Genomic DNA, 9,086 nt, shown 5'->3' with positions numbered 1-9,086 from the left:
TTTCGTCCACTTCTAACTTAGACCCGTTCCTTTCTTCTGGTTCGTCTACTACAAGAAAAATGAAAGCAGAGAAACTGCGTATTCATTTCTTTTATTTTAAATTTGAACGTTTTTCACTGCTGTCGTGCGCAGCGCATTCTCTCCGATGTTTCCCTGAGAACACTCAGGTCTTTGTACTCCAATTTCTCAGGCTCAATCCACTTCTTCTTAGGCCAATGACTGGAATTCCTATCCAACGTGTTTACAGTTTCCATAATGACTTGATTTTAGACACTGGTGAGAAGCCCTGTGCTTAGAAACGTGTCATTACTGAATAATTGCAGGAATAGTGTGTCAACAACAAGCGTTACATTTTATTTAGCAATTATTTTAAAGACTGTCCCGAAACGTGGGTCTATACATCCACTCCCCATACGCCTTCATGGCTTAGTGGTTAATTAGTTAAGTTTAGTTTAGTCCAGAGCTGAGCCCTGGTTGGTAATATACTGAAAACTCTCAGGGATGTTCTTTTGAGTTTGTTTTACTTGATATTGTTTATATGACTGCTTTCTTTACGTCGGCACATCGTTTAGAACGATATTTATAACGGCCTGAGTTTTGGCGTTCTCACTGCGATGAAAGCGAACTAATGTATTCGGGATTGGCCCAGCGGTCACGAGATATATTAGTGATTTCGGGGTTAATTATGACTCCATGTTGCGCGGTCTTTGGAGCAGCTGCACAGTCCGTAAAGAAATTCCCACTTTTATGAAACCCGAAGGTTCAGTAGCGTGTTTATAAATCCCGCTTCTGGAGCATATCCCTTGCCTGTTGAGTCCAATCAATTCTTCCCCTCCCAGTTTCTCTGCTAACCATGCTCGCTGCTGGGGATCCATCACTGGTTGATGCTGGTGACATCATGAGAGTTGTACCGCGATTGGCTAACAGGGAGTGATGTCACGCTCAGTCTCTCCCCTCCACAGCCCCTATGTAGTCGTATTGCACGCGGCTGGCTCGTCGTCAGAGAGCGTTGTACGGTGTAGTAGTGTGTGTGTTGTGGTGGAAGCTTGAACTAGTGTTTGCGCGCGAGGCTTCGCTGTGCCTCTCAACGCGCCAATTTTCGGGACATAAAAGTGTTGTGAAATCATATCACCAGGAAGCAAAGCCTCAAACAGCAACGTGTAGAATTGGATTTCAGGTTGGTCTAGATTAATTACTACTTTATATGAAAGATTCAGTACCCTTTGAGAAATTGTGACTGATACATAGTATTTGTGACAAACGAGTTGATAGAACCGGCAACTCTCTGAACCCGAATTCGGCAGGTTTGCAGTGTGGCCAAGATTACCGACTCTCTTCGTGGTTTTACTTAGTCTGTGAATTCGAAAGCTAGAATATTATATTCAAAATGACCACTACACTTTCATTCTAAATCGGTAACTTCGCTTCAGTGAAGCGGTTTACACCGTGTTTTACATCTGGTACACATCATTACCACAGTTTGCCACAGTCATGTTTTTATTTACGTTTACTTTACCTGACAGCATCATGACATATATCTTGGCTTCGATAGAACTAAACCAGTCTGAAGTAACTTGAGACATGCGAATTGGAGAAGCATGCACTGTGAAGCAGCAAGTTCTGAGAAGAACTATTAGTCCAATTTGACATGACAAGGACGGCATAGAAAACAAGAAATTTGGGGAAGGCGATTTCGTAAGCCTCAGCAAAATTTAGGACGGGATACACAAGCAGATAGGCAGCAAGATCGGGGCGGGGGAGACGGATGCACAGACAGCAAGGTGATATCATAAGCTTCCTTTTTTTATTTTTTTACAAATAGGAAAAGTAAGGTAGTAGGTTCCAAACTAACCGGTGTCACATCGCAAATGACCGTAATTTTGTTTGCTCGCCGTCTTGAGAACTTCATATAACTGGAGAAGGTTGCCACTAAAAAATAGTGACAAAGCATTTGCGACGTTAAGTGAATGGATCACAGCTTGTAAGGATACTGAACACTTCCCACCTCGTTCGACGTTATGTAAAGTATCGGTTGTAACGACGTTGTTAAATAACGAAACTCAGTGAGTGAAAATTCCTTCTGCAACTTGTTATTCATGAATGCACCTATAGATCCGGAAACTGATTGTTGTACAGTGACTTCTTCATGGAGTTTTGATTGCTTGTATCATACAGGAAGTTATGGCTGTTAACGCAAGTGCACGTCATGTTCAGATTTTATTGGATTGTTTATAATATTGTACGAAGTCTAGTATGGAAATGTTAAGTAACTTAACACGAGTTTAGTTTTCTTTTGAGTATATTTATTGACTGGCCGGATGTAGTGCGGAATGCATAGCCGCATAAGCAATAAAATACCAAAGGTGACCAAACCAGAACGCAGTCCACTTGAGTTGCGGTTAAATCATTGAATGTGTGGAGACTGTTGGGAGCAGGTCCATGTTTACGGAAACTTCCGCGGGTACAGAAGCCCCATCGAACTGTTGAGTGGCAGACTGGCGAGAGATGAAACACATCAGTTGATGCCCTGAAAGTTCTGGTTTGGGTTTCTTTCCCGGAAAACCATATCTTGGTATTTTTTCGTGGTTTTACCTCCATTACTCCACGTAAATATGGGGTTACTGTTGTGCCATTAAATATGTTTGGGGCCCTGTTACTATACCGGATATCCAGTTTCTTGATAGGAATATTCTCGTAGTTCCCTTATTCACTCCAGGCCACGGACTAGGATGTCAGTATAAAATATACATAATGGTCCTGATTCATGTCTTGGGGGCTCGCAGGCATGCATCGTGCTACTCCCTATTTACGTATGGCAAATTCAAGGTACCATAAAGATCCACTGCCGCTTGCTTCCAGATTCTTTCTAATGTATAATTCGCGATAATTTATTGTGCAGTTGAAAGGCACAAAGTTGCATAACAGAAGATTAAGGAGGAATGCGAACTCGTTAAGAATGCATCTGGATAATTGCATTAGCCAACAAGATAACGGAAAACTAACTTTCATAACTGAATTCTGATATGCTGATTCCAAATCCAGACACACCTGTTTTCCATCACGTCACAGTTTTGTTGGCTGAATTTTGAACCTTAATTACTTTCTTATTTTTCTTAATATGTCTGTTATAATTGCTGAAGGGAGGAACATAGACTGAAGGTGTTTGATAACAGGGTGTTGAGGATATTTGCATTGAAGTGAGATGAAGTGACGGGAGATTGGAGAACAATGCATAATGAGGAGTTTCGTAACTTGTACTCTTTACAAAGTGTAATTAGAATGATTAAATCCAGGAGGATGAGGTGGGCAGGGCATATAGCACGAATGGGGCAGAAGAGGAATGCGTATAGGATATTGGTGGGAAAGACAGAAGGAAACAGACCATTGGGAAGACCAAGGCGTAGGTGCGTGGACAATATTAAAATGGATCTTAGAGATATAGGATTGGATGGTATGGATTGGATAGATCTGGCTCAGGATAGGGGCCAGTGGAGGGCTCTTGTGAACACGATAATGGACCTTCGGGTTCCATAAAATGCTGGGAAGTTCTTGAGTAGCTGCAGAATTGGCGGCTCCCCAAGACGGGCTGAGCTCCATAAGTAAGTAAGTAATTGCTGTCAAACCATAAAGTGAGAAAATATTTTATTAGCGAATGAAAATATATTCTCAACTAAGTAATGTATTTTTTTTCAGATAGTGTAGTTAGGTGGTATGTACGTTATGACCGTAATTTTTGTTGATAGCATAACCGATTTAAACAAAATAGCGTGTTCACGAAAACTTGTGCTGTGTAACCGTGCTCTTCTTCTTGTACAAGGGTTTTTACAGACTCCTGCATTTGATAGGCTGTGGATCTGACACTGTTCCCCGTTTGACGAATTATAATGACTCGCAACACGTCAGCGTGTTACTACCGCGCTGCTGCCGGATTACAGCAACGTAACACAGGTACTTCCCAGTGCGCTCATGCGCGTGACTGTTTCAGGACCGGTTTCTGCTTTTCATTCGCACACCTTTCTTTTATCGAAATTACGATGCGTCTAGATTATTCATGGTGATTCAGAAGGGACTGGGAAGGATACGATTTTGCCTACATTAAGGCTGGGGCCACACGAGCGCACAAAATGCGTCCGTTGTAACGAACGTCGTGACGTCCATTGTAGAATTAAACAAGAGAGGCGAATGCTACGCTTTCTTCTGGCTCCATTGCAGACAAAAAACTACGCACCGCATTCTGGAACTGTGTGGTGTCCTCAGCAACGTCCGTCATAAAGTACGTTTGTTGCAACGGACGTACTTCGTGGGCTCATGTGGCCCCAGCCTAAGCAGGTTGATGATTTGTTTTGGTTTAATATACGAAGCCGTCAGTATGTAGGATCGGATGACCGATAGATGATGAATTGGAAAGTATCTGTAAGGAAGTGATCGTGGCCCACTCTAAGAGTTGTCCCTTCCGAGATTCGAACCGAGAATTTGATGAATATAACCGTAGGGCGGTACCGCTGCACCAGCTTGCTCGGTGGGTTGGTGCAGCTGTATTGGAGATGTACCTGGTTTGAATCACGGCTGGGTTACAGGCTTTCCTCTTAGTGGTTTTACTCAGTTTCTGCAGATAAATGCCGGGACAGTACCATAAAAATGACGTACGTCTTCAAAAAAATTCTCACAGCAGAATTTGCTTTATTGTACCACATTAAACGCTGCATAACGGGGGCCGTTAACTCGCGACAGAATCGAATCGCGTTTCGAAGATGACAGCGTTTCCAAATCAGAGGAGAGTCGAACGTGGCGTTTTTTATAATTCGTATGAAGAGCTGTAAATCCAAGCAGACCTGTCTTTCATACTTCCCAGAAACCAAAATATTGAGCAGTGAATAAGGTGGTGGTTATTATGCCACATGGGTTGCGTATGGCGTGCGTTCAGAAATGTAACTGGGCATTCCTTCTACTCGTACCTTGTCTTCAGCACCTCCATGTACAGGACTGCCTCTACCCACCCTTTTTTTTGTCGTGTAGGGGAAGTCGGAGTAAAGCCTCACCTTGTCACTAGATGGATGTAAGTGGTTAGTTTAACGCTACGGCCGCTTTGCTTTAGAAGAATAGAACTCCGGTTGGCCTCAGAGCTGTTTGGATTTCAGGGCAAAGTAAAACCCTAGCTCTGGCGGGAATCAAACCCCGATCATTCAGCCTACAGCCAATCACTTTACTTTAATAACAATAATAATAAACCCAGAATGTCGCGGGTTCGATTCTCGATGAGGTCATTGGATTTTTTCAGTTTACCTAATCCTTTAAGCCGCACTATGGCTCTGGGGTTGATTCAACCTCTGACATAAATGAGTACCAGGAATCTTCCTGGGGGCGTAAAGGGCGGCCGGCGCATAAGGCTGACAACCTTACCTCCATCTGTTAGCCGATTTTCTAGAAAATGTGGGAGCCTCGACGTCTCACAACTCTATGGGCCTCCACGGCCTGTTGCAGGGATAACTCTGTCTTTCCCTTATAATAATAATAATAATTCAATTCGTGTTTATTTACATGCAAATTTAATAATAATAATAATAATAATAATCACTATTTATTATAGTACGTGGTGTAAGGTATGAGGTCTTCACAGTGGTGACTATACATATTGTGGTTTCTTGGCTTATGACACTGTGTAGTCTGGTAGTAGGNTATGGCTCTGGGGTTGATTCAACCTCTGACATAAATGAGTACCAGGAATCTTCCTGGGGGCGTAAAGGGCGGCCGGCGCATAAGGCTGACAACCTTACCTCCATCTGTTAGCCGATTTTCTAGAAAATGTGGGAGCCTCGACGTCTCACAACTCTATGGGCCTCCACGGCCTGTTGCAGGGATAACTCTGTCTTTCCCTTATAATAATAATAATAATTCAATTCGTGTTTATTTACATGCAAATTTAATAATAATAATAATAATAATAATCACTATTTATTATAGTACGTGGTGTAAGGTATGAGGTCTTCACAGTGGTGACTATACATATTGTGGTTTCTTGGCTTATGACACTGTGTAGTCTGGTAGTAGGTACCAGCATTAGTGCCCACATTCTGCCGTGAAGATGGAACCAATTGCCCTTGTCTGTTACCCTGAACATGAAAGAAGTATGTTCCTCCGAAACTTTGGTACCCACATACCAGACTTCACGGTTACATAACCCAGACGACTGATGGCGGAGCGAAGGTAAGGCACTAGTGGCCAGGCGATGTGCAGTTTGATGGCTCATGTCCCAGGTACTGACCGTGCTTCTTGGGATGGGTGGAAACAAAGAATGCAAATCAGCCCTAGTCTGGTTACAAGACCCACAGAGCTCCAGGCACGGCATATATGCCGGATGTTTTGTTAATTTGCATTAACCAGTAAGCATGCTTCTGTTAATGTTACTACACATGCAATATATTAGCTTTATTGCTGTTTTGGATTCGTCATGCGGTGGAACTGTTAGGTGTTGCATCGCCAATTGCGAAGGCTACAAACACAGCTACCTTGTTGAGAGCAAAAAGGGGCTATATAACGTCATTTGGCCATGCAATTTTGGTCCGTTGTTGATACCGAATTCTGAGCTGCAATGATAACGTTATCAGTAATAATTTCCGTATGTTATTTAATTCCAATTCGTGTTATGCTTGTGTTTGATATGTTGTCAGTATTGTGAGTAACAAGTGCAGTTGAAGTTAACTTTAAAATCTCACCGTTACAAGCACGACATGAATTGGCTTAAGCATCCTAGGGATAACATTAGAAAAGTGTGTTTGATTTACTTGTAGCATGTCTGTTGTGCGGTGCATTGTAAAACAGTGCTCATAAGTGGTTTTCAAAATGTGTGGTGAAACATAAATATGCTACTATGGCCCTGTGGTCGACTCAGCCTCTAACAGAAATGAATACTAGGAATCTTCCTGTGGGGCAAAGGGTATCCAACACGTAAGGCTGACAACCTTACCACCATCTGTGAGCCGATTGTCTGGAAAATGTGGTAGCCTCGACGTCTCAAACCAATTGCCCTCCACGGCCTGTTACAGGGATAGCTTTTAACTTAGCTAATAATTTAATAATGGTCTTAGTAGTGGAATTTCGTGTAAGACAAATATATTTTGTGGAATTAAAGTTGCAGTATATAAAAATATTAAAAAGTGAAGGATCGCGTTTAAAAAAAAAAGTGCAGTTAAATTTTGAAACTGCAGAAATTTGATAAATTAATGTAACTTTCATTTCGAGAAATGGCCATCGTAACATATTTCTTCTGAACGCCAGAAAATGCAGGATGAATCCTGTACCCTGATCTCTCTCCTGTGGCATATTATGTCAGCTTTCTCGCGGAAAAAAGGCAAAGAGACTTCCGTTTTACTACGTATCTCAGCGACACGTTTACCACTGCTGGTGACCTGTGGGCAGTGTCACCCAGCTCCTGACGAAGGACACGTCACTCCCAACCCACATGCAGTGTGTCACCGTTGCAATAAGTGCCACCTTTCGACTTGTGAAATCGACTGAATCACTGCTAAGTCGTTACTTCAGCCATGTTCTCTAATGCGTTACATAACCGCAGATAGGCACCCAGTGTCCTGTTGGACTCCTGAACCTGAAGTTTGTCCTGAAGTCAGAGTTTCACCATAGTGGTTAATCCATAATTCATTTCTTATTCGTGATTTCATGTCCATTGCAGTGATTACGTAATTGCAGAGGTACGTCTTCTGAATGCATTCCTGTCCTTGAGTGAAAGTTGGAGTTCTTCTCTTTATTTCATTTTAGAATATTTTCCTTTCTTAAGGGAAGAAAGTAAGGGGAAAAAAAGGTAAAGGTAAAGTCCGTGTAACAGACCGTGAAGGTCCATAAGGTTGTGAGACGTCGAGGCTCCCACATTTTCTAGACAATCGGCTCACAGATGTCGGTAAGGTTGTCAGCCGCCAGGGAAAGAAAGTAGATTTATGAGGTCACGTGCGTGCGTGCACGTGTGTGTGTCTGTGTGTATGTATCTATCCCTCTTTCAAATTCTGAACCAGTTGACCGATTTCACGAAATTTGACTTTAATGTAATGCCATTGGAGGCCAACACAGTGACCTTTTTTTTTAATTTGATACAGTCGGGAATAACAAAATGACGGTTGTACAATAACGACATGGCAGGTGTGCGTTTTTTTTTTTTTTTTTACATCTCGGTTTGATGATGATAACTAATGAAGCATTTCAACAAGGCACTTGAGATTTGCTGTGGAAATGGATGACAAACATGGCGACGGGGGAATCTTTGAGGTTATATCCGACAAATTTTATATAGACAGAATCTGTACTTAAGTAATACGTTCCAGCAGAAATTAATAATAATAAGTTAAAGTGTTATAGGATAATACAGTAGAGCAGGTCACGGTTGTTTCCACACACGTCTTCTACACTGATAATTAACCCAGCATTTCTCTTTCGAACTAAGCGGTTGATCACACGCAGTTAAATATCTCTAGAATCCATTTAGTAGCCTAACAATGCAATCCTGCCCAAGTCATTTGCCCTCTAAAGAAAAACATGTTTGCTGACTCGAGTTTTAGTTCACGCAGACGAAACTGGCTCCTCTTCGTCGTGTTGACATTAATAAACATGAAAATATATAGATTGTAGTTTACATGTTCCTCTGTAAGGGCGTCAGGCTTGGTTACTTGGCCAGCGGGAAGAAAACTGATTGAGGATGAAAAGAGTGCTGAGGTAGATACTTTGACGCAAAAGGGACAGGAAACAACATGCAGAGAGAAACATTTGCATGTTTAGAAGCGTTAAAATTTGTACTTACTTACGTATGGAACTGGGCCCTTCTGGAGGAGCCGCCAATTCTGCAGCTACTCAAGAATTTCCCAGCATTTTATGGAACCCGAAGGTTCATCACCGTGTTCACAAGAGCCCTCCACTGATCCATATCCTTAGCCAGATCAGTCCAATCAATACCATCCAATCCTATCTCTCTAAGATTCATTATATTATTGTCCACCCACCTATGCCTTGGTCTTCCCAGTGGTCTCTTTCCTTCTGGCTTTCCCACCAATATCCTATACGCATTCCTCGTCTCCCCCATTCGT

General features: G+C 42.3%; 1 protein-coding gene across 1 annotated transcript in view; it reads left to right on the top strand.

Moving 5' to 3' along the window:
• Positions 1 to 1,007: 1,007 nt before the first annotated feature.
• The window catches only part of LOC111867309, a 165,003-nt gene continuing 156,924 nt past the window's right edge, over positions 1,008 to 9,086 (top strand). Inside the window, exon 1 of the mRNA XM_023857056.2 lies at positions 1,008 to 1,177. The gene's annotated coding sequence lies outside the window, so the exon portion shown is untranslated. The remainder of the gene's footprint in view (positions 1,178 to 9,086) is intronic.

Source organism: Cryptotermes secundus, unplaced genomic scaffold (genome assembly GCF_002891405.2).
Source record: "Cryptotermes secundus unplaced genomic scaffold, Csec_1.0 scaffold373, whole genome shotgun sequence".
Lineage (NCBI taxonomy): Eukaryota > Metazoa > Arthropoda > Insecta > Blattodea > Kalotermitidae > Cryptotermes > Cryptotermes secundus.
Note: the sequence above shows the minus strand (reverse complement) of the source record. Positions and strands in the feature narration are given on the sequence as shown.